Genomic DNA, 26,808 nt, shown 5'->3' on the forward strand with positions numbered 1-26,808 from the left:
GGAATGCTGGCAGCTCTGTTTCCAAACACTTCCCGACTTCTTCCTAATAGCTGCTGGCACATTCTCTATGGAAATCTGCCACTTTCCTGCCCTTGCACCGGGACTGTGGCTACACCACGTGCCCGTGAGCGGTGCCGAGCTCCGTGGCCCGGGGACTCAGCCAAGACGCCTCTCTCTGTCTCCATGGCGTGAACAAGAATTGGAAACCAGCACACTTGCCCCCCAAATAGTCTTTTTTTTTTTTTTAAGAAGTCGGGGAGAACATGTGTTTATTGACAGTTCATTAACAAACATCAACCCCCTGCAAGCTGTTTACTAAGGAATGTAGTGAAGTGAAGAAGTGTGAATATAAATAGCTAACAAAGGGAGAAGGAGAAAAAAATATCTCAGGGCAGTTCCCCCCTCACGTGCATTTGGAGTCTGTTTTCTTTTCTGTTGGAAAACAGAGAAACAAGACTCGATTGAAGTTCTCTCCATGACAAACAGGATCGGATCGTTAAAACAAAAGGTGTTTGTGCACGACTATCTAGAACATTTCAATAAAACTGGAAAGCTGGATGGTGCCAATCCTTCTACTTTTTTTTTTCTCCTTGTCTAAATTGAAAGATTTAAACAAATTTTTATCTTAAGAAGAGCAATGTCTTATGCTTTAGGCAGCTGGGGCTGACTAAACACTTTTTTTTTTAAAGAGAGAAATAAGCTAATGAGTTCCATAATAATACAGTTAAGGCTATATCAATGCTAATTTTTAAAATATGAAGGCTGTTCATAACTGCAGCAAAAGTTCAGAAACAACCAGGCCCCAAGCCGGAGGAGCGTAAAATCTAAGTTAAGGTTAAGCAAAATCAGCAAAGAACGTGGACTATTCAATAAGGTGTTTCTCATTTGTTACATCAATATTCAAAGTGGGCAATAGTGAATGAGGGTAGTTAACTATTTCCAAATGTTCAAGAAAATGCACTACAATATTCTTGCATCAAAATGACTCTGGGAATTACAGAAACAAGAGAAAATTTCTTGAGACAAGAACAAATCAGGTAAAACCTAATAAAGCCAGAGGAAATTAGGAAAATAGAAGGTTGTTTTCATGGGAGTTTAATCTTTTTGCTGAAAAGTGCACTTGATTATTTGTATGTGGAATCCGCATTTTGACATTTTTTTTCTAGAAAAGTAAACCTATTTTACATATTCTAATTTAACTTCATTAGTGACGCCAAAACCTTCATCTATATTTTTCATAAAGTCATGTAGAGGTTCTCTCTGCTTTAGGGATAAAGCTAATAAACCCACACATAAATTAATGTATTTTAATTAAACATTATCACATGAAATAATATTGTACACTAATGCCTAGAACAAGAACAACTTTCTTACTTAAGATACAGTACAATATTAAAATATTAAAACTCATTAAAAATTAATTTAAAAATACTTTATAAATGTTCAAGTACTCTAAGTCCTGTACTTTTTTTAAAGGTTTTACGTTGTTACTGTTGTATACATAATGTAATCCACAAGCTGCTCTTAGCAAAACAGTACAAGAAGCTATGGTTACTTTGAAGAATTACACAGACAATTGCTATTGTTTTAATTATTTCACCAAAATAATGATGCTAGAATCTTATTAAAGAACGAAACAAAACTAAGTTTTAAAAAAGTCTTGCAGGCGCATATAGCAAAACAAAGTTATATAATAACTTCAAATCATTATGGGGGGGGGGGAACCTGCCTTGCTTCAAGACCTTCCTAGATAAAGCACCTGATTACATAGTTTTTAAGTTGCATCTGGCTCAGAAGAGAGAACTTGCATGAGGGTATACTATGTGCTTAATTTGGTCCAGAAAACAGAACCAATGTGAGAGTCTACTACATGACTAAAATGAGATACACGCATGGGTATTAACATCCATTAAGGCTTAGGAACAGCATTCAAAACAAGTTATTACTGCCTAGCCCAAATCACAAATTAATTGAAATGCCATTTTTTTTAAGTATATAGATTTTAAAGCATGCCTAGAAGTACCTTTACAAATCTCAGGTTAAATAGATGAGTGCCCTCAGACCATAAGCTAATGAATGTAACCTATGTGACATTTATTAAATAAATATTAGCTGCTACAATTTGTTATGAATGCTATTCTTTGCACCATAAGGCTCAAAGGTACAAACTGACCAAAGCTTAGAAACAGCGAAGGATACATTTGGTAATCTTTTGTATTAAAATTAACAATCATTTGTTGAAGAATTAGTTCATGTCAGACACTGTGTTAGGCAGTAGGGATGTAAAGATTAACAAATTACACAAGCTACTTCAGGGCCATAACTCTGTCTTATTGCTTGGCATAGTAAAGCTACTTGATAAATACCTCTTGAATGAGTTAGGAACAAAATAAAATCCCTATTGACAAGAAATTCACAGTCTGATTATTTTTTGCTATACTTGGATTTTTCCATGGCAATCACAGCTTGCTGTTTTTCAAAGTGCTTTCATAGCTAAAAATAACTAAAAATATCCACGATCCCTTGAATTGAAGACTAGATTCCCACTGGCATTTAAAGGAAAAGATATATATTGTGGTCTAATAAGGGCCAAACTTCCATCTAGCATCCTGTGTATTTACCAGAATTACCCTGGAAGGAAATCCAACATAAACTATGAAAGTCCTCTGGCACTATGAAAGTCCTTCTGGTCGCATCTCCTTCTGGGGACTGCTCTGCCACTTCACGAGAGAAAGCCAGAGCAGGACTGCTACCCTGACACCTGTTCTCACGTACCCCCTTCATCTAAAGGACCCTGGGGTCTAAGAGGGTCACAGTTCCTTTGTCAACCCCATGGAAGAACTCTCATCAGAAAAGCAACCCTTCTCCATTTCACCCAAAAGACAATAGCAACCCAGAATATGGTTAGGTAATATCAAGGTTCCCTTGGGCAGGAGGTCTTGAAAAAAACAAAAGACAGACATTTCGTTTGAGTTGAAATTCTAAGTAACCTGAGGATATGAAAGAAGAAAGGACCAAGAGACCTTTACGTGTGTAAAGGTTTTAGGTGTGTGTAAGTTTGAAGAGCTACCGATCACTGGCCAAGCTCTCTGAGACTATGCCCAACTTTATATTTCCAATACAACTGACGACATTACCTGAAATCCACACATCCACGCATGGAGGCAGAGCAGCTTTTCTCAGGGTCAGTAGGATGCTCTCTTGAGTGGTATTGAATACATAATGATGGGAAGCCACCGAACAAACCTGAACTAATTAAGCAGTAAGTTCAAAAGCTACCTACCTTCAATACTGTTGGAATGTCCATTTAATTACTACGTGGATGCAAGCACATGAAGAATGTCCATTTAGGTAAATATATCAAAGATTATTGACTATAAGACTTAAGACTCTCTATTGACTTCATTCTCCTTTGGAAAATCAAAGGAAATAAGAAACATATTTTAATTTGGAAAGAAAATGCTAAAACATTGGAGGGAGGGAGAGAAAGAGGGAAGGAAGACCGGAATGAGGGAGGGAGGGAAAAATCAAACCCCAAGCAACGTGCTCAATCAAAACCCAGAATATGAACAGGTTCTAGGCCTAGGGTAAGGCTTTTTAAAAATAAGTATCTGAGACTATTTCAGTACTTTATCTGGGTTGAGTCTCATCCTACAATCTTTTGTATGGGTAACCAAGTAAAGAAAAACAAAACTCTGTCCCTTTGAATAAAAATAAGGAAGACTAAAATACTGGTGACTCGTAATACTTGAACTCTTTAGTTAGGAGTTGCTTTCCCATGAATTTCATAAACCTCTAAAGCGTACCTGGAATCACAAAAAGGGGGGAGGGGTAAAACATCCACTCTCCAAATCTTCTAACTCTAATACAGCAAGGATAACAACCCTAAACATTAATTTTCTCACTTGGCTTGAAAACTGGTTATTATGTTGTTGTTTACAAAGAGTTGATATTTGTTTTTCTTTTTTGTCCCTCATAGGGCTTGGATTCAGGGCCTGGGCATTGTCCCTGAGTTTTTTTGATCAAGGCTAGCACTCTACCACTTGAGCCACAGTATCACTTCCAGTTTTCTGGTGGTTAACTGGAGATGGGAGTCTCATGGACTTTCCTGCCAGGGCTGGCTTCAAACAGTGATCCTCTGATCTCTACCTCCTGAATATCTAGGATTACAGGTGGGAGACACTGGCACCCGGCCAGTTTATAGTTATTAAGTTTTACTGTCTAAGTTTCTCAGATCTCTTATCGGGTGTCCTGAGTTTTAGACTTCATTTATGCTTGACTTTTTTAAGGCTACTCTTATTAACTACCACCATTGCTCATGGATGGCAAATAAAGTAGTGGAAGAGCATATGGGGCAATTTTAGTGGTACAAGAACATGACCATGAAATAGCATGAAACTGTGGGCTGAGAGTCACTCTCTGTTCATTGTTCTGATTAAGCAGATGTGAGAGTCTATAGTCAGTGCTAGCACTTATGGAACACTTCACACTTACCTGTCTTCAGATTTGGGAAAAATCTCTGGTGGGCTATAGCCAGCTACACCCTAACAAAGCTGTTTTTCTTTCCAATGCAGGTTTGGGGTAGTTATCTGCCTTTGACAACAGGTGAGGTTGAACTACTTCTTCCTGTAGTGCTACAGAATTTCCTTTCCAAAGAACTTCCACAGAGTCAGTGCGTATAAATACATTCCCAGGAAATTCTAATGTAAATCTGAGACTGAGTACTGTTGGGAGAGATGGACCCCTAAAAATCCTTTACCTCTTAATAGTCTACTAAAAACATAAGAAAATGCAAAATCTGCTTACTCCCTACTTTTACTTTTTTTGTGTGTTGAACCTTCCTTCCTTTTCTTTCAAAGTTCTGGGCTCACATTTTGTCTGTGAATTTTGCCATTTACAGGTCCTAACACACCAAAGCCCATGTCCAGGATTGGTAGTAAAAGCCACTGAAATTAGCCTCCGTGTTTAAGCTCAGAAGTCCTGAACAGACAGATTTCTAGCTGCTGGGCCAGAGTGGAGAAGAAGGGGAGAGAGAAGAAGGTACAACTCTTTGATTCACAGGCACAGAGCCCCATGGGGTTCAGATCCGGAATCCAGCAATGGGTGGGACTGCGGCTCACAGCTCCCCAGAGGCGGAGGGCGCAGCCGAGGCCCAGAGCATTAGCTCAAGGGCTGGGGTTCTCCAACACCACTTAAGCCCCTTCATCAATAACCACTTTCCCCAGGAATGGTCCATCAGCAAGGCCATTCCCAGCAGCCTGGCTCTTCCGTCCAGCAGGGGCCCTGGGGTCAGGGGGCAATGGCGTGATAAATGCGGAGCTGCAAGCCAGCCTGTCTCTCCCAGCTCATCTCCTCCCCCATATTAATTAAGATACAACATGCTTCCCAGCCCTTTCTCCCCGGCTTTCCTTTTTCTCTCTGCAGTGGGAGAATCGAAGGCTGCTTCCTGCTACGTGGTGTGGCAGGTGGAAGAACGGGCAAAATTTGAGAACAGGTTTGTTTTTTTTTCAAGTAATAGTATCAACTGTGCACCACTTGTAGCTCACGCCTGTAATCCTCGCTATTCAAGAAACTGAGATCTGAAAATTGTGGTTCAAAGCCAGCCCAGTCAGGAAAGTCAGTGAGACTCTTCTCTCCAATCAACCAGCAAAAGGTAAAGTGGAGTTGTGCCTCAAGTGGTAGAGTGAAAGCCTTGAATGAAAATGCTCAGGGACAGCACCCAGGCCTCAAGTTCCAGCCTCAGTACCAGCACATGCCGATGCACACACACGCACAGGTAATGCACGTGCGCACACGCACACACACACACACACACACACACACACACACACACACCAACTGATATCTGTCTATTTGTCTCTCTCTCTGTCTCTCTCTCTGTCTCTCTGTCTCTCTCTCTCTCTTCTCCCTTAGCTCTTCCCAAGCTGACTGATGGGTCTTAGGCAGGGTCCTAAACCCAAACCTCTGCAGGAAAATAGGTACAGAAAATTGCGATTATGACCAGTGGGTGGGTGACAGGCAGGCAAGCGAGCTTGTGATTATACATCCCCCAGTTTTATGGGAAAAGTCTGATATATACATTTGATCATGAAACCTAATTTCTTGGTGTGGGCATCAAAACAAAATGTTACAGAATTTCCAGAGTTTTAAAGAAAGTACAGCAAACTACATCAAATGCATCTGAGGACCAGACGAAGTCAAGCAAGCACCCATGTGGGGAAGCTGGAGGGAGCAGGAAGGAGATCTCTAAGAATTTAATCTCTCTCATTCCACTGGATTTGTTAGACTGGCATCCTGTGCACCTAGACACCAGCTTTCAATTCAGCCATTCACCATCCAATTACAAATGATTATTATTACCATTTTTCAAATGTGCTTCTGCTAAACAATCTTGTCAATAACAGACCACAGTTGCTACCATTTCATAATAAGGAACCTAAAGGTCACAGAGAATAAACACATCTCAGACCACAGAGCTAGGAAGTACAGGAGACAAATCTGGAAGTTGAAACTGCCTAACTTTGGCACCCATCTTTTTTAAACCTGTATTCACAGGAGAACTCCCATCCCAGAATTAAGGGGTCTCAGGAATCTCAAGTAGTTACAAAGGGAATATTTATTGGTACAGTTAGGAAGATAAGGTAAACATATTTTTATTCAAACTAGAGCTTTCCGTCAATCAATTTTGTTCCCTTGGACAAGGCATTACAATTTTGTAGCCTCAAGTTTCTCCACCTCTAAAGTAAAAATAGCCCTTCAAACAACTAACTTATAGTGTCACACAATGAATACCAGGAAGCTGAACACACGTATGGTCAAGGGGAGGAGGGACAGACGAGTGGAGAGAGGAAGGGCGGGCACATGCAGTCACAATATGCAATGTACATATGTAAAGACGGAACCAGGCAATTTGAGGAGATGGGTGGGATTGCGAGAGAAGGGGAGAGAACGAGGGAAGGGGTGACACTGATCAAGATATAGTGTACTCATAAATTAGGACTGCATGTTGAATTGAAACCCTTTCATATAACTAAAGATCATTTTAAAGAACAATTTTTTACTAATGGAGATCGCATGACGATCTCCTAACAGGCAAGGGGTGGATGTATATGAGGCAGTACGGGCTGTGGCCGAGCGTCTGGAGTCTAATACACACTGGATCCAACTGGGTTCTAATTGCTATGAGTATTTTTATTATTTATATCCCACCTCTCATGCTCATTCCTCTACCCTAAAGCCACAGAATCTTGATGCTCCTTTGGGCTGGAAAAACACTTGCAATCTTTCAAAGCCTTTGGAACACCCACTGTTTCACATGATACCCCCAACCACCTGATGAGGGTCATTGGTGGGACAGGGCTACTTCAGCTGACAGAGGGAAGAATGGAGGCCCAGAGAAGAGCCGAGGACTTGCAGCGTCACTGCCTATGCACCATTTCCATAACCCTGTACTTTCTCAGTTGTAGACCCCTGAACACAGAAGCCTGGAAACTTAGCCACGGATTGCAACACAGACAACTGCTCAGGCAAACTAAAAAAAGATTTCTGAAGAAGCATTATGTGTTCGAATTTAGTATACTGTGCAAATTATTTGGATAAATACTTATGGGGGGGAAGTTACAAGAAGCAGTTACTACCATGACCATGAGTGGAAGCTGGGCTAGTGAAATATGAAGAGCTTTCTACCACAGGACAGTTAAGAACATGGATGGCCCCAGACTGGCTGGGACAAGAAATGGTGTCCCTGGAGTCCACGGGAGCTGCCCTGAGGGGAAAGCTCCTCCTACACTGAGGCGACTGATTCAACACTGGTCTCCCAGCATCTAGCACATCATCTGACTCATGGTAGTACAGTGAATGAATGAGTAAATGAATGCCAACGTTCACGAAGACCAAAGAAGCCAGGTGAGCTCACCTAAGGCAGACTTGACCCAGTCTAGCGGTGTCTGTCCATTTTCTTGCCCAGGCCCTTCACTTTCTCATTGTAATAGTACTCTTCCTTTCAAGAATGGCCCCTGGTCCAATCTTCCTGGTGTTAGAACTCCCACCCAAGCCAGGCGAACCTCACCCCTGCCTGGAAACTGAAATGAGAAGTCAGTTCTCTGGCTGGCAGGGTCCTGAGCCTGACTTCTTATGACCCAGCCCCTTACCACTGCCTTACATCCTCTTCCTACCTAGGATCAATCGAACAAATCCCTTCTTTTTTGCTTAGATGGTCAGGTCAAGTGTCAATTTCTACTACCTGCAGCCAGTGGGCCCTGTCTGACCCACGTACCAGCCTGTCTCTGAAGGGAAGAGTTCTGCGGCTGGATGTTATACTGCAGCACCGGATGCAAATAGAGGAGACTGGAATGGGCTCCCTTGATCTTCTAGGTCTGCCCCAGAGCAAGCCAGTGATAACATGACATGAATATGGAGGTTGCCCTTGGCTGATTCAAGAGAGGCATACTGACTTGTAATGCTTTGCTCCATTTCTCTCTTCCTATCCCAGACTTGGGTAAAATATGGAGAATGGAGCAACAGTGGGAAGAGAAAAACTAATTCTGCATTTTTGAAGGGACCTTCTCTCTTTGCCTCAGTCAGCAACTGGCTCCTGGGGTTGCGCTACCTCCTGTGCAATTCCGAGAAACCCCTCTGGTTTCCTGGCTTGCCTCTGGCTGCCTCTGGCCTTGCCCACCACAGACTTAGGCCCTATCTTGTACCAAAGGAGCATGGTTGAAATGTCCAGTGGGCTTCATGGCCTCTAAGGCATACCAGGGAATGCCAAAACTGGGACTTGAACTCAGGATCTGGATGCTATCCCTTAGCTTTTTTGCTCAAGGCCAGCACTCTACCACTTGAGCCACAGCTTCACTTCTGGCTTTTTGGTAGTTAACTGGAGGTAAGAATCTCACAGACTTTTCTGCGCAGGCTGGCTTTGAACCCCGATCCTCAAAACGCAGCCTTCTGTCTGGAAACAGGAAGGAACAAATTAATGAGAGGAAGAGGGCTTTCTGAGAGGCTCCACCTCCATCCTCCAGATCAGAGAGCTGGGCTTCTTGGTCCGTAATGAAATGCACAGTGGAGCCTGGATGCCAACTGCTGGAGACAAGTTGATTCTGAGCCAAATGACGGCCTTTTCTTGTCAGACCAGAGAGCAGACACAATCCTCTTCGCCTCAAATGATGGATACAAGTGGCCATGAGTTCTTGGAAAGCCTCAGACAAGTGCTTACTCACAGTGATCACGGTAATCCACTGCAGTTAAAACCAAACCACCTCCTGTGATGGAGGTAGAGAGACACTTGGGGGACGGGGTGGGGGGGGGCACTGCAGATTTCTTACTCAGGTCTTTCTCCCTTTGTGTGCAGCTTTAGGGTCTTGATTGCTGAGTGGCTGTGAGCCCTGGGAACAGGATTAGCAGCCACGGTCTTGACACTTAGACCTCTCACTCCCTGTCTCATGATGGAAGGCTCTGTAAGAGGTCAAGTGCTGATCACAACCATTCATTCACATGTTCATTCATTCAAGACGTACTTATTCATTACAACAGCACCCAAGACATGCCATAACTCACTCCTTCCTTCCTAGCAGACAATATCTGTTTATTCCTGATTTTCCTGGCAAAGTGTGACAGGTCACCCTATTTCTGTGCAAAGCGCTAGACGACACAGGCTCAATTCAGGAGCCTGCTGCCTTAGCAGGAGAAATAAAACAATGGAAAACCTTCTAGAATACAGGATGGAGCTACTGAGTGAGAGGAGAGACCTAGACAAAAAAGCAGAATAGGCAGGGCAGTGCGAGACAATGAAGAGATGGGTCAGGAAGTTTGGAAGAAGCAAAGCCACCAACCTTTCGGTGCAGAACAGGAAGGCTTCCAAAGGAGTGAGAAGCAGTGAGAGTGCCATTAAACCAAAGACGGAGCAGTGTCCTGCACACAGGCAGAGAAACATTCCGTGACTCCATGAAGGGGCTCTTTCACTGGAGGTGGAATGCACTGTGGACAGCCCAGGTGTCCAGGATCTGGGTTTGTGTCAGAACACTATTGAGTGATCTTAACTCTGTGAAGCTAAAGTGTTGGTGTTTTTTTGGTCGGTGGTGGTGGTTTTGTTTTACTAGATAAATGCCTAACAGAAGAGGTTCTTTAAAGAAGGCCTCCCAAAGGCCAAATTTGGTGACTTACACCGGCTGCTCTACAGGTAGAGATAGGGGAAATCAAAGTTCAAGGCCAGCCCTGGGGAAAAGTTAGTGAGACCCTGACCCAAACAACCAGCCTGAGATGGTGACACTCGCCTGTAATCCCAACTACATAGGAGATGGTAGGTAGAAGTATCGCAGTCCATGACTAACGCCAGGCACAAACCATGAGACCCTACCCCAAAATTAGTAAAGCAAAAGGAAAAGCCAAGGTACATCTCAAGTGATAGAGCAACCTATCTAGCAAGTGTGGGTCTCCACATTCAGACTCCAGTTCTGCCATTTAAAAAAAAAAAAAAAAAAAAAAAAGGCCTCCCTGGCTACAGTGTAGAGGAACAGACTAGAGGCTGGAACTGCTTTAAGTAGAAGGATTCTGCAGTAATCCAGGCCTGAGTGACAGAGGTGACATGAAAGGTAGCACCGTGGCTACTGTGGCCTCCGCCTCTCATTACCTGGTCACTAACTAGTATCATCCTGGGAAGTAAACAGGTTCCTGGTTCCACACAGAGCTGGGCTCCTCAGAAAGTCCCCCCTCCAGCTTTCACTCAAGCCAACACTAGCTTTGTCGCTTGCCTGTCTCTGGGCCTTGTTCTCATCTGTCTGTGACAATCCATAGCCACTCTGGGTGGGATGAGCAAAGCGGCGTGCATTTCCACAATTGTGTAAGCGCTGCAGAGACAGAGCAGGCTAAGAACAGAAGGCTCAGCTTCCGTACGCGCGGTCCTTTAAAGCTCTTTATTTTGCTAGTTTCCGTGTCAGAGATAATCTAACAGGAGACATGGGCTAATCCCAACGAAACCTATCCATTTCCATTTCCCTTGGCACTGATAAGCCAATTGATCGCAAGAGCCAGTGAGATGCATAAGAACTCCACAAACCAGGCCCAACCCTGAGCCACTGTCACAGGTCCCGTTAAGATGGCCTCAAATCCAGTCTTTGTAGAAAGAATGACACTTGTCACAGGGGGAGGGGGAAGTTAGAAACTCCATCCTGCCATTTACTACCTCCCTCTGTAATCCTGGGCAATTTACTACTGAACCTTCATTTCTCCATCTGTAAACAGGGTTAACACCCCCAAGCTCCTGGCACTGGTAAGAGCATTAAATAAATATACCACACAGAGCAGAGACTGGATACATAGTGGTTCTTATTCATTGTTAATTTTACTATTGATAGCATCATACACCACTGTTTCATTTCATTTCAGATGACAATATTTTTCATATACCAGATGGTTGCTTAAAAAAAAAAAAACTATTGGAACCGCGCACAAGAATATCTTCAGACAGTTCATTGAAGAAACAAAGTCACTGGTTTCTTTTTTTAATTAAATAAATCTCCTATTTTATGCAAGAGATGCTTTTGCAGAGATAGTCTTTTTAAAAAAACAAAACAAAACACTACCACATGTTTCACCACTACGAAATGTTTTTCAAGACAAGCACATAAGCATATACACACACACACACACACACACACACACACACACACACACACTATTGTTCTAGTGTCAAGAAAATATATCAAGCCTGACATGTTAACACTGCCAAAAGATGACAGTTCTTGGCAGACTTAAAACTGTTTGTCATCTTAAAAGTATTTATGCAAAAGCAGAAAATAAACTATTCAATATTGTAGTCACTTTAGGTGATTACAGCAAGTCATTAGGGGTTGGGTTTAAAATGTTCTTGGAGGAGGCCGGTCCTTCTCCCGCCCCGCTGGTTTCTCCTTCTGCGCAGCAGATTGCAGCCTTTTCCTCACGTCTGCCCCTTACCTGTGTGTGCAGTGCGGGCATTTCCACAGCAGGGGTGAAATGTCCCTTTCTTGCCTACCCAAGCTAACTTTCTCTTTATTTTTTTTCTTTCTGGCCACACTTTTTAAATTACGACCTCCAGCGATTTACTGACTTCTCCGATCTCCATTTCCTCTCCCATTTCAAAAAAGTTGGGGTGGGGGAAGGGAGGAGGGGGACTATAATGTAAGCTCGTGGTTCCCCACGTGGGGCTGAGCATGGATCTGAAAAATCTTTTTTTGTTAATGGTAAAGTCATTTAAAAGGAATCACGACGGGGTGGGGATAGCCGAAGCCTCTGAAGCAACAGCTTATTCAACTTTCCTCAGCATTTTCCTTCCAGAACCCTTAAATAAATCCTTGTAAGGCAAAGGAAGGCAGCCTTTTTACCTACAAGCCAGTCAGTGTTGTGTTCTCCGTGGAGTGGGGAGGCAAAATGTTCCCAATGGTTTTCTCAAATGATTTTTCATCAGAATTAAAGAAATGCATGCCCTTTTGAGACTATTTATGAATGTGTACCTTATGAAGTTATAAATACATTTAGATCCATTTCTCTTCCCTTCTTACGAAGACATGGATGTGTTTTTTCTGACATGCCTCATGAACTCAGTCAATCACAAGTCTTTCTTAATGGAAACCACATGTCTGCCTAGAACTATGTCATTATATTGCTAGGATTCTTGGCACAGCCAGGGAAAGGGGCATTGTCAAACCAATTAAAGTTTATTTACTTACATACCATTTTCTCGATCAGAATGTTCTTTCATTTTTATGCTGATGCTGAGAAAATATATATCTCATCAAGTTGTTGTAATTGTTTTCCTTGGACAGATTTACGTTTCTTACCAATTATATTCCTGGTTTTCAGTTCCTTCACATGTAACTAAAAATTTCTTTAAAAAGACATCTGGGAACGTCAGCATGAGGTGTTCAGTAAATAAGACTTTGTGAGTTTCACACCAAAATTACTGTGCTTGTCTATTTTGCTGCTGAAATGTAATTTTATAGGATTTATCTCCACTAAGGGGTATATTAAAAGCCCCGCTGTTTCCTTTAGACTTGTTAGGGATTGAGCATGACCCACAAGGAGGTATCTGCTTGCTATCTGGCTCAGCAACTCAATCAATAGATTACCGGGGGAAAAGTTGGGGGGGGGGGAGAAAGTTTCCTAAAGTTTCAGTGTTTCCTAGCTGAAAATAAAATAAGAATTCTACTCACAGAGATCACCATGGTAGTGGGAAATACCATAAATACTGAGAGAGGCGGGGCAGGGAGAAATAGAAGAGTAAATCCTTACTGGTAGAATCTCTTAAAGCACTCTGAGCCTTCTTTTCTGGCCTGAGAAATGGGACCGAAGTTCCTCATCCTAGAAGCTCTGAATAAGTAGAAAGCACCCTATAATGTATAAGGCAACTTACGAAGGCCCTTGTCTCTGGCTATGTCTAATCTTTGAAGTCTAACTTGGGAACTGTGATCACCAAACCAGCAAACGTGAAGCCTAGGAACAAACTCGGTTTTAGATGCCAATCAGAACTGACAAAGGAATTAAACAAATCTGAATGAAAAATCTCAACTTCCAGTAAACCTATGGAAGGAAAAAGATATGTCAAGGAGTAAACCTGACCTAGGGAGACGAACAGGCAGATGACGGAATGCCAAGTGGCTCTGATTTGCCTTCTGTGACTTTGATCTTTAGGGCGAAATCACCTCAGTCTACTGCCACGGCTGATGAGAAGATGGGCAAATCGCTGGTACTCCCCTCTTTAAGGCTCATGTGGGCCCCCACACCTCAGTCAAACCTCATGTCCAGGAGGAACAGGTGCAAGATCAGGCATGAGGAAGCCACGCCAACCCCTATGGTCCGTCCTTCCTACTCCCTTTCCTGCAGGTGGCCATGTCTTAGAACAAGGACAACCCAGCCACCTCTCCATCTCCCCACTCAACACCAAATTAAACGACTACGCTACTCTCCCTTTCACTTCCCCACCAAGGAAAGACAAATGGGAAACTCCAAAAATATGAATAAAGGGCAATGCAAATCTTCTACTGGCACAATCAGCAAGCTTGGAAATATGATTCGATTACTGCGAAGCGTGGCTTTGACCAAACTAAGCAAGCAAGCCACCATTAGCTCCTTTAAACCCTTGGTTTTGTAGTTAAAGGAGCTTTCAACTTAGAAAACCTGACACACACACACACACACACACACACTCACACGCACACATAATCTGTATATGCCTTGTTACAGGTGGCTATGTGAACTCAGTTGTAGACACAGTGACTCAACCTGGGAGATCACCCTTGACGTCAGGGACAATACTACTAGTGACAACTCGGCCACATTACTTGCATTCACTCTGAGTAAAATACTATTTCTTGGAACCCCGTGTCTATGATTTCCTCTGTCTTTTATAACACTTATGATCATATTAGCTTGATGTCTCATAACGAAAATGATAGATCTTGCATTACTACTTTACATTTCATCGCTTGAACAGTTGTTATTTTTCTTTAAATCAGAGATTCATTTCTAGTTCAAAATCCCAAATATATCATTTCATGAAAATACCCAGTAGGGAAAAAAAATCCCCACAGTTTTTGCTTAAATTAATAATGCAGAAAATTGATGGATAACTTCTTCCATTGAGAAGTCTTTATATAGAGCTAAGTCTCCTAAGTTCATTTGGATTTTTGAAAATTCAAACTAATAATGCAGAAAATTCAGGGTTGATGGAGGAAAACCCAGATATGAGGACTGCAGACTAGGATAGCTCAGACACTAAATTGAGACTTTATCTCAACACAAAAAAAAAGATGAGGGTAAGAGAGAGAGGGAAAGCAGAGGGGGGGAGGGGGACAGGGAGGAGAGGAGATAAAGAGGCTGCTACTTTATTTCTCGCTGTACCATACTCCCAGTAAGGTAGCTATTTATTTATATCCTGGCCAAGCTTAGAGGAAAACTCAGCTTCTTTCTCAGACTCATCACCTCATAAATGGCACGACTTGGAGAATGTGAGCAAGTGACACAAAGCTGGAGAAAGAGTAGGCCAGCGTCTTCCTCGCAGTCCAGATTTTTCCTCTTCTGCTTCTGTCCTATATCACATTGTCCTTGGATTCCAACTAATGCCAGCAAAGAGTCAAAACCAAAGTATGAGGGATAGCTTCCCGAGAGGATATGTTATTGACTCAGAGCCAGAGTTCCAGCCAGGTACAACAGCTCACCCACACAATCCCAGCCAGGTGCCATCAGAAGGACTGTGGCAGCCCAGGAAAAAAAGTTAGTGAGAACCGTCCCCATCCCCCAACTCAACCAGTAAGCCAGGAATGGTAGGACAAGGGCTGGGGATGGGGGTTGGGGGGAGGTGTTAGAGAGGAAAATCACAGTCCAAGGCTGATCCCAGGCAAATAACACAAAACCCTACATGAAAATTAAAACACAAAAGGGCTGGGGCGGGGGGAGCATGGATCAAGTGATAAAGTGCCTACCTAGCAAGTGTGAGGCCCTGAGTTCAAACTCGTCAGAGGGAGGGAGAGGGGAGGGAGGGAAGGAGAGAGAGAGAGAGAAAGAGAAAGAGAGAGAGAGAGGCATGTACTCAGCAGAGCTAAGCTAGGGGGTCTCTCAACAGGTTTGGCCCAGAGAGAGAGAGAGAGAGAGAGAGAGAGAGAGAGAGAGAGAGAGAGAGAGAGAGAGGCATGTACTCAGCAGAGCTATGCTAGGGGGTCTCTCAACAGATGTGGCCCAGTGGGCCTGAGTTTCAGCGATGAAGGCATCTCCCACTCCGTAGAGACTTGACATCCTTCAGCGTGATGCCAAGGAAAGAGCCCGGAACAGAGGACATGGAGTAGGGCAGCTGTGCAACTCTAGGGTCGTCCATCTATTTCCCTCTGCTCTATTCCTTCGCCGCTCTGAGCTTCTTGCAGGGTTGTTGTGAGAATTCACTGGAAATCTGAAGAAAAAGCCCAGCACCCTGCCTGGCACAGGAAAACAGGCTGAAAAGACCTTCGTTCTCTCCCATTCCACGCCACAGCGCTTTCTATAGGACTCTCTACCTATGGGAAGTATAGTACTTGACTGAAACTATGAGCTGAGAAAAAGTGTGTCAGCTTCAGTCAAAAACATGTGATGTGAGATACCGCCCCCAAACACACACACACACACACACACACACGTTAATCAAACCTTCTAGATTCTAGGGGTGCAATGATGGGCCGAATCCTGCAACAGAACAATTTTGTTCAGTCTCCTGAGGATCTCGGTTCTGCTTCTGGCGGTCTGGTCTCCACCCTTGGAGAATAAACAAGTATAACAGATTCTGGGCCCCAACTCCAACTTTAATTTACTGGTGACTTCATGGCTTTCAGGAGTATTACACAGGACTTATCTGGAATTCACTCTTTCCTACGCCCTTTCTTTTATTGGATAAAAATGTGATGATCATGCTGATTTCTTGGATTTTTTTCTAATCTAGAAATGAATTTTTCTGGAAGTATTTAGTATTGTGTTAATCAGATCAAGAACTATGTCCAAGTCTTTATAAATAACTTATAAGCATATCATTTCTTAAGACACTTCCTTGGTAAATTAGCGATGACTGTACTTCAATTTCCCCTAATTTTTACAAAATACTGTTAATTAACTCTCCTTCTACAGGCTAACCACAAAGATTGTTGATCTGGAAAAGTTGTGATTTTTGCCTTTCGCCCCAAATGGGGGACCAGATGCTTTTACTTTCCCCAACTCATGTTTAAGAAAGTGACTGTGAAACATGAGCTTGCTCTAGATTATGTAACTGTGTTCTGGATGTGAACTTATGGGGTCTGGGAGAGACTGGGGCATGGGGTACTGGTGGAAAGTGAAGCAAATCCTAACGTAGTGTCTTGAGAAAGCTGCCCATTGAATAAGTACCCTTATAGAAACGAGACACTTTCACAGAGTTCTAGTTTACAGGTAACCAACAAAAACAATAAAGACACCTAGGCCCATTCCTGATTTTTAAGAATTAGGCTCTCTTGTCACATGTTTACATTTTTACCAGCTATGAAACAAACAAACACACTTCAAATATATGATCCCCTCCCATCTTGGAAGGTCAAATTCAATTTTAGAAACCTCAGACTGTTCTGAGTTCCATTCAAGAACTTGGCGGGGCGGCGGGGGGTGGGGGTCTGCTTCAACTATACCCTACCCCTCTCCTTCCCTATCGGGCTAGACCCAAGCGTCAAGGGGTCTCTATCACATGAGCATACGTACACCCCGGTGTCCCTCCTCATCCTCCACAATTAGCCCTTCATCCACCCCTCAAGACGTTCTCAAGACAGTCTCAACACAATCAGGCCCTGAAAGGGGGCTTAATGCCTTTGGGACAGAGAATTCCTGGGTGGCAAGTTCAGTGTGGCCTGAAGGGGAGACAGGTTCCGAGTGGCCTCATGGGTCCCTCATCAGTTGGGATCCATCAGGAGGGTGGGGGTTGGGAGACCTAAGTGGGGCCCCTCGAGGCGCTCACCCCCTCCCTGGGGGACTCCTCCTCCATGTCTCAGAATCCGGATTCCTCTGTTAACCACACTCATTATGCGTTAAATTCACTACCGGGGTCTGATTAGCCTTCTAGTGGACGATTCCTTCCTCTGTCCTACTGGGCTGCTGTCTGAATGCCCCTTCCTGAGGTCCCTGAAGCCGCGCGTGAGGGCACACAAAGCGACCCTGCCCACGAACAGAACGGGGGTTCACCAGTGACGCGCGCGTGCCAGACAAGCCCACGGACCTCTCTAGCAAATCCCCCAGGCGGATGCCCAGGACAACCGCAACCGCAGGCCCATGCTCACTGCACCTTCTCCTTCCACCCCCCTACCACCCCCCCCGGGCCGGGCATGCCCGCCGTGGCAGAGTCCTCCTCAGAGCGGCCTTCCACCCAGCCAGCGAGCACCTGCCGGGCGCAGCCACCTGACAGAGCCCTGCTGGCTACCTGCCCTGCCACCACCACCACCACCTCCCGGTCCTGAAAGATGCGTTTCGGGACAAGGGCATCTGCCAGGAAGGAACGAAGCCTATCTCCTGTCGCTCAGGGCAGCCATTCCCTTCCCCCTCGTCTCTAAAGTATCCTCTTTCCAACACGACGGTGCCCTCTAGCTTATTACACGTTCATGGAGACCTCCGTGCCCACATGGCGGGCTTCTTGGGACCGATCTCGTGGGTATTACAGAGCCACACTCGCAGGATGAACCACACCGAGTCCCTGGGGGTTTCTGCTCACATGGGACTTTCTCGCCTGGACTTTCCTCCACCCTGCTCTGCCCAGCACCTCCTCCGGGGCCCAGTCCCCAGCCTGTGAGACAGCAGCTGCTTACCATGACATTCCAGCGCGTTCCACGGGGGCAAGCGCTTCGTATATAATATATATGCTGAGTATATAAATGACACTGGGGGGCTGGGGATATGGCCTAGTGGCAAGAGTGCCTGCCTCGGATACACGAGGCCCTAGGTTCGATTCCCCAGCACCACATATACAGAAAACGGCCAGAAGCGGCGCTGTGGCTCAAGTGGCAGAGTGCTAGCCTTGAGCGGGAAGAAGCCAGGGACAGTGCTCAGGCCCTGAGTCCAAGGCCCAGGACTGGCAAAAAAAAATAAATAAATAAATAAAAATAAATAAAATAAATGACACTGGATAGGCGAGCGAACCCATCCGTCACATCCTTCTCCTTCTGCTTCCTCCAACTTTGTTTTCTGTGTCATTCCGCTAATCTACCTATCCCTTGCATACTCCTTTCCTTAATAACTTGTTTTTACTTAAAGGCATTTTAAGCAAAAGCCAGGACGTTGAAGGCAATGATAAAAGCAAGCATATAATACTTGAATTCGCTCCAAATGATCTCTGGTTCTTTGGAAATCGTCTCAGAGGCCGCCATTGCTGCTTCCACTGGTGACTTACTTAGCAGACTTGGGGAACTGCTGACTTGATCAAACACAGCTTGGAGTCCCCACCCCAGCCAGCTCCAGCCAGATGGCAGAGCAGATCATACACGCTTCTCACCTACTCCTGAAAAATACCCACAACCTGAAAAAGTTAGTGCCTACACCTCAAGTATTTCTCTGTCCTAGAAGCTTCAAAGACTTAGCCCAAATTCCACACTTCTCAGATTGCAGTGAATGAACCTCAAATACACACAGAGTTTTTGTGTTTCCTTTGCTCTTTGGAAAAAAAAAAATCACACAGAAAAAGAAACAGAATGAAAGAGACATATTGATGGCCCTTACCAGGAGATTCGATTCAGATTGAGCCATGTCTCTGATACACCCACAATGCTAAAGTCTGTGTCATGCCCCAAGAATAGGAAAAAAAAAATGACAATAACCATTTCAAAACAATGGAGACCTAACTTCAAAAAATATCAGATAGGTGACCTGTTTCTGGAGAAACTCCAAATTTTCTTGACAGCAGTCAAGACATGACTACATGACTCCTCTGTAAGATGGGAAGCTTTCAAAATTAGTTCAGGTTTTTAGAAAACTCTATCTCAAAAGGATCTCCTCATTATTATTATTACTATTATTATTATTATCATTAAGGAGCTGCACAAAGGAGTTTCAACTCAACTGGTCAATTTATGAGTACAGTGCACCTTGATCAGTACCACTCTTTAATGTCCTTCCCCATTCTCTCTACCATCTACCCCAGCCCCACCTCTCACATCAAGTGAAAAAGATCCACCTTTAAACCTTCTCTCTCATGGCTAAGAGAAAACATGAGATGTTTTCCCTCCCAGAAAAGAAATGTGGCCAAAGCATTTGTGAGAAATCGGTGGGTTTGTGCCTCTTAAAGTGCCGTCTCTGTACACAAATATTTTAAAGCTCTTCCAAGTAGCTAGTCTTCAGGATTATAAACAGACAGTAAATTGGTATGCATCAGTGTTCACATGTAAAAGTGAAAACCCAGTTCAGTAGTTGCCAATGGCTTCAAAAGCATGCTATTCGTGGATCTAGTGTGTCTGTGTCCTCCTGTGTTAGAAATGAATCATTCTATAAGAAATTTAAAAACACATGGGCTCCAGTGGCTTATACCTGTGATGTTAACTACTTAGGAGGCTGGGATCTGAAAGCCATCATAGGCAGGAAAGCCCATTAGAGACTCACCTCTAATTAACTACCAAAAAAAAAATGGAGCTGTGGCTCAATGTGGTAGCTGTCAGCATAAAAGTTCAGAGACAGTGCCCAGGCCCTGGGTTCAAGCAAAAATAAATAAATACATAAATACCAACACTTTAGCAAAGCATTTATCTGTTGTTACCAACACACATGCATGAAAACATGCATTAAAAAGCTATTAGAAGACTAGTAATCAAATTTTTCTTCTACTGTTTATACTGCAGTTTTGTTGGATAAACTTGTTCATAACCAATAACAACTTTATAAAAGACAGTGTTATTTAGAACAGTAGTTCTTAAATATGTTCTCAGAGAACCCAGAAAGAAGGTCTCTCAGTCGTTTTAGGGACTGTATGAGGTCCAAACTCTTTCACTAATCAATACTCTTAGGCTGGTGTTTGTACTAAATCTGCAAAAGTAATTATGGGAAAGGCAAGAATCAAGGCAATGACACCAAACTATAGTTAGCATTGCATTTTTTTAACCATCACACACTTGCAGGGGTACATACATGTATATATACACACACACCATTGAAACAATTTCACTAGCGTTCTTAATGTCATAGTAAGATTATTTATTCTACTAAGCTTTTAAAACTGTAACATGATAAATCTTGACTCTTCTCACATCTTAACATTCTGTGAAATGTGAAATCCAGATAAAGCTTTCTACCTCACACAGCAGGATAATGGCTATTTCCAAGGAGAAGTAAAACACCAGCAACTAACGTAGTTTGGAAGCTCAATGAGTTGCTTTTTCCCCTCAAAAGTGTTTTATAGAGATTTCAACTATCAAACTATGCTTATTCAGACTCCAATATCTGGCAAACTTTTTTTTCAAAAATAAGCCAAGTGTCACTTCAGAGAGAATAATTAACAATACAGCAAAAGTGCTTTTCTTTTTTTATTAACATAGTGATGCTAATGACAAAATTCAAGGATTTTATCCAGGCGCCAGTGGTTCACGCCTATAATACTAGCTACTCAGGAGGCTGAGATCTAAGGATCATGGTTCAAAGCCAGCCCAGGCAGGAAAGTCTGTGAAACTCTGCATCTCCAATTAACCACCAGAAAATCAGAAGTGGCGCTGTGGCTCAAATGGTAGAGTACTAGCCTTGAGCTGAAGAGCTCAGGGACAGAGTCCAAGCCAAAAGCCCCATGACTGACCAAAAAAAAAAAATCAAGTCTTTTTTTTTTTTAACTACTATGAGCTTGACACCTTCCAGATAACTTTTGCTAAGAGCAGTGGTGATGTTGTCCTATGTTGTCATTGTTGTTGTTATTACTACGATTCCTTTGCTGGTACCTAGACTTGAAGTCTAGGCTATTGCTAGACTTGGCACTCTACCGCTTGAGCCACACCTCCAATCTGGCTTTCTGCTGGTCATTTTGGAGTCTTGAGAACTTTTTTCCCCTGAGCTGACCTTGATGCTCCATGATGCCCCAGATTTTACCTCTCTGATTAATTAGAATTATATAGGTGTGAGCTATGAGCACTTGGCTATGAATTTTTAATATTATATATGAAGCATGTCACATAATTTAGTGGGCAGTACTCAATGAACCCATATTTCCAAGTAACAATGCAGGTAAAAGATAAATTAACAAAGTCGAATTAAAGAGTAAAAGTGCTTTTTTTATATTAACGTGGTTTTAGCTTCCACACTGCAATGAATATTTTAAAGAAATTAGCACTTGTCAAGTTTTGGTGCAGTACTAAATAAAAATATTCACAGTGGCCTAAAAAAATAATTATATACTCCCTCTTTCACTAACTACATATATTTATGAAGCTGAATTTCCTTTACTTTAACCAAAATAACACCAGCAACAGAATATGGAAGTAGCCAGGTATGGTAGTAGTCCAGCTACTTGGGAGGAGTAGGAAAAAGGATCTGTCATTTAAGGTCAGCCTGGGGAAAGGTAGTACGACTCTCAAAAACAAAATACATTGCCAGGCACTAGTGGCTCATGCCTGTAATCCTAGCTACTCAGGAAGCTGAGAACTGAGGATTGCAATTTGAAGCTAGCCCACCAGAGGAAGGAAAGTCCATGAGACTCTTATCTCCCATTAACCACCAGAAAAGCAGAAGAAGAGCTGAAGGTAGAGCATTAGTCTTGAGCACAAGAGTTCGGGTATGGAGTCCAGGCCCTGAGTTCAGGCCCCACAACCAACAGAAACAGAAAACATAAATACAAACTAAAGGACTTGGGTTGTGACTCAAGTCGTAGGATAAGTGTGTGAGTCTAGGTTTCAGTATCCATCCCCCACACACACAAAAAAAAAGTACAGAGAAGCAAATATGAGAATCTTGTCTCCTATTGTCAGATACTAAAGAAGTTTTGTCTTGCATATAAGTTTATCTGTGTGGGGGAAGGGAAGGCAACAGTGATACTCACAAGATACTACGTTGGAAATGAGCTTTACAACTTGGTGGGAGGGGTGCGGGAGGGGGAGGGCAAGTGGGAGAAAACAAGGGAGGGGGTAACACTGCAGTTACATACTTAATAGAACTGTAACCCCTCTGATCATCGCCTTTACAATGAAATTTTTAAAAAGTAAGACAGTTCCGGGGGCTGGGGATATGGCCTAGTGGCAAGAGTGCCTGCCTCATATACATGAGGCCCTGGGTTCGATTCCCCAGCACCACATATACAGAAAATGGCCAGAAGTGGCGCTGTGGCTCAAGTGGCAGAGTGCTGGCCTTGAGCAAAACGAAGCCTGGGACAGTGCTCAGGCCCAGAGTCCAAGCCCCAGGACTGGCCAAAAAAAAAAAAAAAAAAAAAAAAAAAAGTAAGACAGTTCCAATCTTTGTACTAAAGGGTTATTTTAGAAAACATTTAAAATATATTCATACTAATACATGTTGGGCTTGCTAATGCTTTTTTAATTTAAAAATAATTCTTCAAATAAAGGTCTCAAGAATGTAAACTTTGAATAGCACAGTGACTTTGGATATATGTATACACACGCACACACGTGCACACGCACACACATGCACGCACACGTCCCCATAACCAACATGTCTTTGGATAGTCAATAATTTTTACAGGTGATGGAGTATTAAGAAGAATCATGCAGTGTGGCTTGCCATGATCTGAGGGAAAGACAATCAGTCCTATCAAATAAGGTGAAGAGTAAAAAGAGCCCCTTATCTCATCATCCAATTCACTCTTCAGATCCCATAGATGGCATGGGCATACAAACTACAAAAACATCATTCCTCAACTTTCCCCCATTACATTTTCCATAATCTGAACATGTAAAGCTCTTTCCACAGACTGCCTTCCTAATTCTTCTTTCTATTCTTGTTCCAGTGCAAAGCGATTTGCCAACGAAAGTGCTATAAACAGCCCTGCCCTCACTGACAAAGGCAATATGCCGTCAGCCTGACATATACCTCTCTTTTCCGCTCATTGTCAACCCAGTGATTGATGGTGTGGTTCATTAATGTGGGACGATTGTCAGCTTTTCCTGAATAAATATAAAAAGAAACAAAGAAATCCCCACCCTTTCAAGCCAGAGTGAATTATTTCCTATTTTTCCAACCTGAGGCTTAAGAATCCACAGGGCATTCGTTTAGTTTCAAATCCAGGACTGAAGTATTATATAGTAGTTTCAGTATTTTTGTCAGTTTGGTATTTTCTGAAGTTTGTATGTCGTTTGATAATTTTTGTAACTTGTATGTCAAATGTAGATAAAAAGAATAAATATATGGAAGAAGAAATGTAGGTGCCTCAAATGGCACTTTAAAGTAATACTCCATCTTCAACATACATAGTCACGCAAGAAATTATCACTTTTGGAAACCTGTAAAGTAGAAGGGATCTGTCATGTGTTAAACTACACGTAGGAAGAATCACAAGGAGGAAGTGATGTAGTAGATAGAAAGCTGGAGGACTAATTCACAGCTGGGCAGGAAAGTTGGTTAATAACAGCATTCATCAAGAGCAAGTTTTGTGGAAATAAGCGGAATTGATCTTCCTTCTGAGTTCTGAATATTTAGAACGCATAGTCAGGACCGTTCTCTCTGTCAGATGCATTTACCTATATATAATCTAAAGAAAGGTAAGAGGGTGGCATCTTGCTCGCAATTTGCTAATTGATCCAGAAGTACTGCCTTGGTAGCTTTTCTCTGTGCCCGGCCTCCTTATCTTTCTGTCTGTTTGAACAGTTTCAACTGGATCTCTGCTAACTCCGTTACTCATAAGATCAACAAACACCATTGGGTGTGTCTGGCTTTTAGTTCTGGTGTACAGAAAAACAAGATCTGAAACAAAACCTCTTTGTACACACAGCACTCACGCATTCACAAACCCCCCGTACTCTACCCTGGGCTTTCCATTCCTCTACAGGTTTTCTTGGGTGGTAATGTGCTAATGACAATAATAATTTATTCTGAAGATGTGCTAAATTTCTTGAGTTGAATTGTGAAGTATTTTGAATACCACTGGAAGGCACAGGAAACTGAGAGCTGTAAGGGGGGGGGGGGGGGAACCTGGCATTCTGCCACCACTTGAACCTTCAATCTGACTGTAATAGAAGGTGATTACCCAGGACTTAACCAGCAGGCCTTGGATGGTTTCCTCTTAAAATGACAGCTTGCCTGTGTCGCCAGAGTTCTCAGGGCTCCCATGCACGGCTCTTTCTCAGGATGTTCTAATTTTTAACAATGTAGGTGAAGGGACTCAAAGCCTAACAATGGCTTACATTACTGTGCACGGGCCATGTGCCAGAAGGCACCGTACTAGGACTGCGCGTATGTTACTTCATTCAATCCACGCTCCCAGTCTGTTAGGGGCAAGCGATCATCATTCCCATTTAAACCTGAGGGCAAAGGGACTCAGATTACGCAGGTGGCTCCTCCAAGGCTACATCTGAGACAGCCAGGTTTGCCACCCAGCCCTGTCCAACTCCACGGCTCAAACTCTTGAGCCACTTGGCACCGGTGGCTTTTGATTAAGCTGGAAATGTGAAGAAAGACATTATGGAGAACAAAGACAATCCTGAGATGGCTTCAAAATGCTTCTCAAATCGGTCTGGCTTCAGATGTCTCATTTCCTCTCGCCCGAAGGTCATTTAGAGCAGGCCAGCAGGGTAGTCAATATCAAGATCCTGGTGTACAAAGTCTAAGCAAACTTATAGGGGCTAAAAGACTGCCTTATGATAAGGGCAACTAAAAGATCTGGGATGGGACTGTGGGCCTTTCCACTGCACTATCATTTTACTTATAAAGTAGAAAAGTAAAATGAGAGAGAGAGAGAGAGAGAGAGAGATGCTTGGGGTGGATAGATGGATAGATGCATAGAGAGCTTCAAAGTCTACAAATGTCACAGCGTGGAAAGGTGCTTGTTATCCCCAAATTTTATTTTGCACATCTGAGAAGTTTAGGCTGGAAGTGGCAGCTGCTTAGAATCCAAAGCTAGTCTCTACATAATATGAGAACTCTTCATAAGTAGTCAGTCCACAATCTGTCTACCCATACTTCTTAAACGGTCACAGCAAAATTTCCAGCTCATCACAGGATAGTAAAATACAGCTGTGGGAAGTGCAAATTTTTTTTTAAAGAAAGAAAACGTGTCCTTCTACAAATTCAATGCCTTTTGTATCCCAGTGACTAAAAGATCACAGTATGGAGGGCCCCATAGCTTCACAGAAAATTATATGTCTTTTTTTTTTAAATCTATCAAGGTCAAGACTTGACATTCATCCAGAATGCCCCACCAATGGAGGAAATAATCTGTAAGCACAGGAAATTTCTCAGTAAAACCTCAAAGTGTTCCCAATGATAACCCAGCTCACCTTTAGAATTTTATGAGGCAGGAGAATGAAACTCCACCTGTCACCTCTCCAACTACAAGAACCCAGCTCACAGTAGTTCCCAATGTGTGGGCCCTTGTCCTCTACACCATCAGAAGTGAGAGCCGGCAAACTTTCTTTTGCTTAAAGATACATTGACTTGTGAGCCAATAACAAATATAATGAACCAACCCCGATAATGTGTATACAATGGATTTATCCCGCATTCTGAGAGGTTCTTCCTTCCTATTTTCCCCCCAAGCAAATTGAAAATTACATTTGTAACCTGATTTTAAAGCACTTTGAATGTGCACTTCTCAGAGCTATTAACTGAGTTTGGATAGCATTTTATATTTCTTTCCTGTACATTATAGGATGTCCACAGGGAAGGAAAACTTAAAAGTCGCAGAGCAGAACTGCACAACCTATTTTGTCCTTTCCACTTACAAGGAAACAGAACTGGGTACCTGTGGCTCACCCTGTAATCCTAGCTACTCAGGAGGCTAAGACCTGGGGATCGTGATTCAAAGCTAGCTGGAGCAGAAAAGTCTGTGAGACTCTTGTCTCCAATTAAACATCAAAAGGCTGGAAGTGGAGTTGTGACTCAAGTGGTAGAGCAAGAGCCTTGAGCAAAACAAATCTCAGTGACAAGTGCTCAGACCCTGTATTCAAGCCCCAGAACCAGCATATACATACACACACAGAAAAGGAAAACCATATCAACTTTGGAAATACAGTACAAAAAGTTACAAAGATAGAATGGCAGGGCTCCTTACCCTTTTATGGGTATGAAAATTTTTAAGGATGTAATAAATACCTTTCTCTAGGAAAATATTGCATACTTAAGGGTGCTACATCCATTTTTAAAGGTTCAGTGCCTTCCTCCTGAAATCTTGTCCTG

General features: G+C 43.0%; 1 protein-coding gene and 1 long non-coding RNA gene across 8 annotated transcripts in view; one reads left to right on the forward strand and one right to left on the reverse strand.

Moving 5' to 3' along the window:
• Nucleotides 1-26,808, reverse strand: part of Ebf1 (EBF transcription factor 1) — a 381,892-nt gene that overhangs the window by 256,049 nt on the left and 99,035 nt on the right. The window lies entirely within an intron of this gene.
• LOC125342215 lies at nucleotides 665-25,660 on the forward strand. Its single transcript, XR_007209173.1, has 3 exons — nucleotides 665-3,052; nucleotides 17,970-17,973; nucleotides 25,648-25,660. It is a non-coding gene; the product is annotated as an uncharacterized LOC125342215 (long non-coding RNA).

Source organism: Perognathus longimembris, chromosome 25 (assembly GCF_023159225.1).
Source record: "Perognathus longimembris pacificus isolate PPM17 chromosome 25, ASM2315922v1, whole genome shotgun sequence".
Taxonomy (NCBI): domain Eukaryota; kingdom Metazoa; phylum Chordata; class Mammalia; order Rodentia; family Heteromyidae; genus Perognathus; species Perognathus longimembris.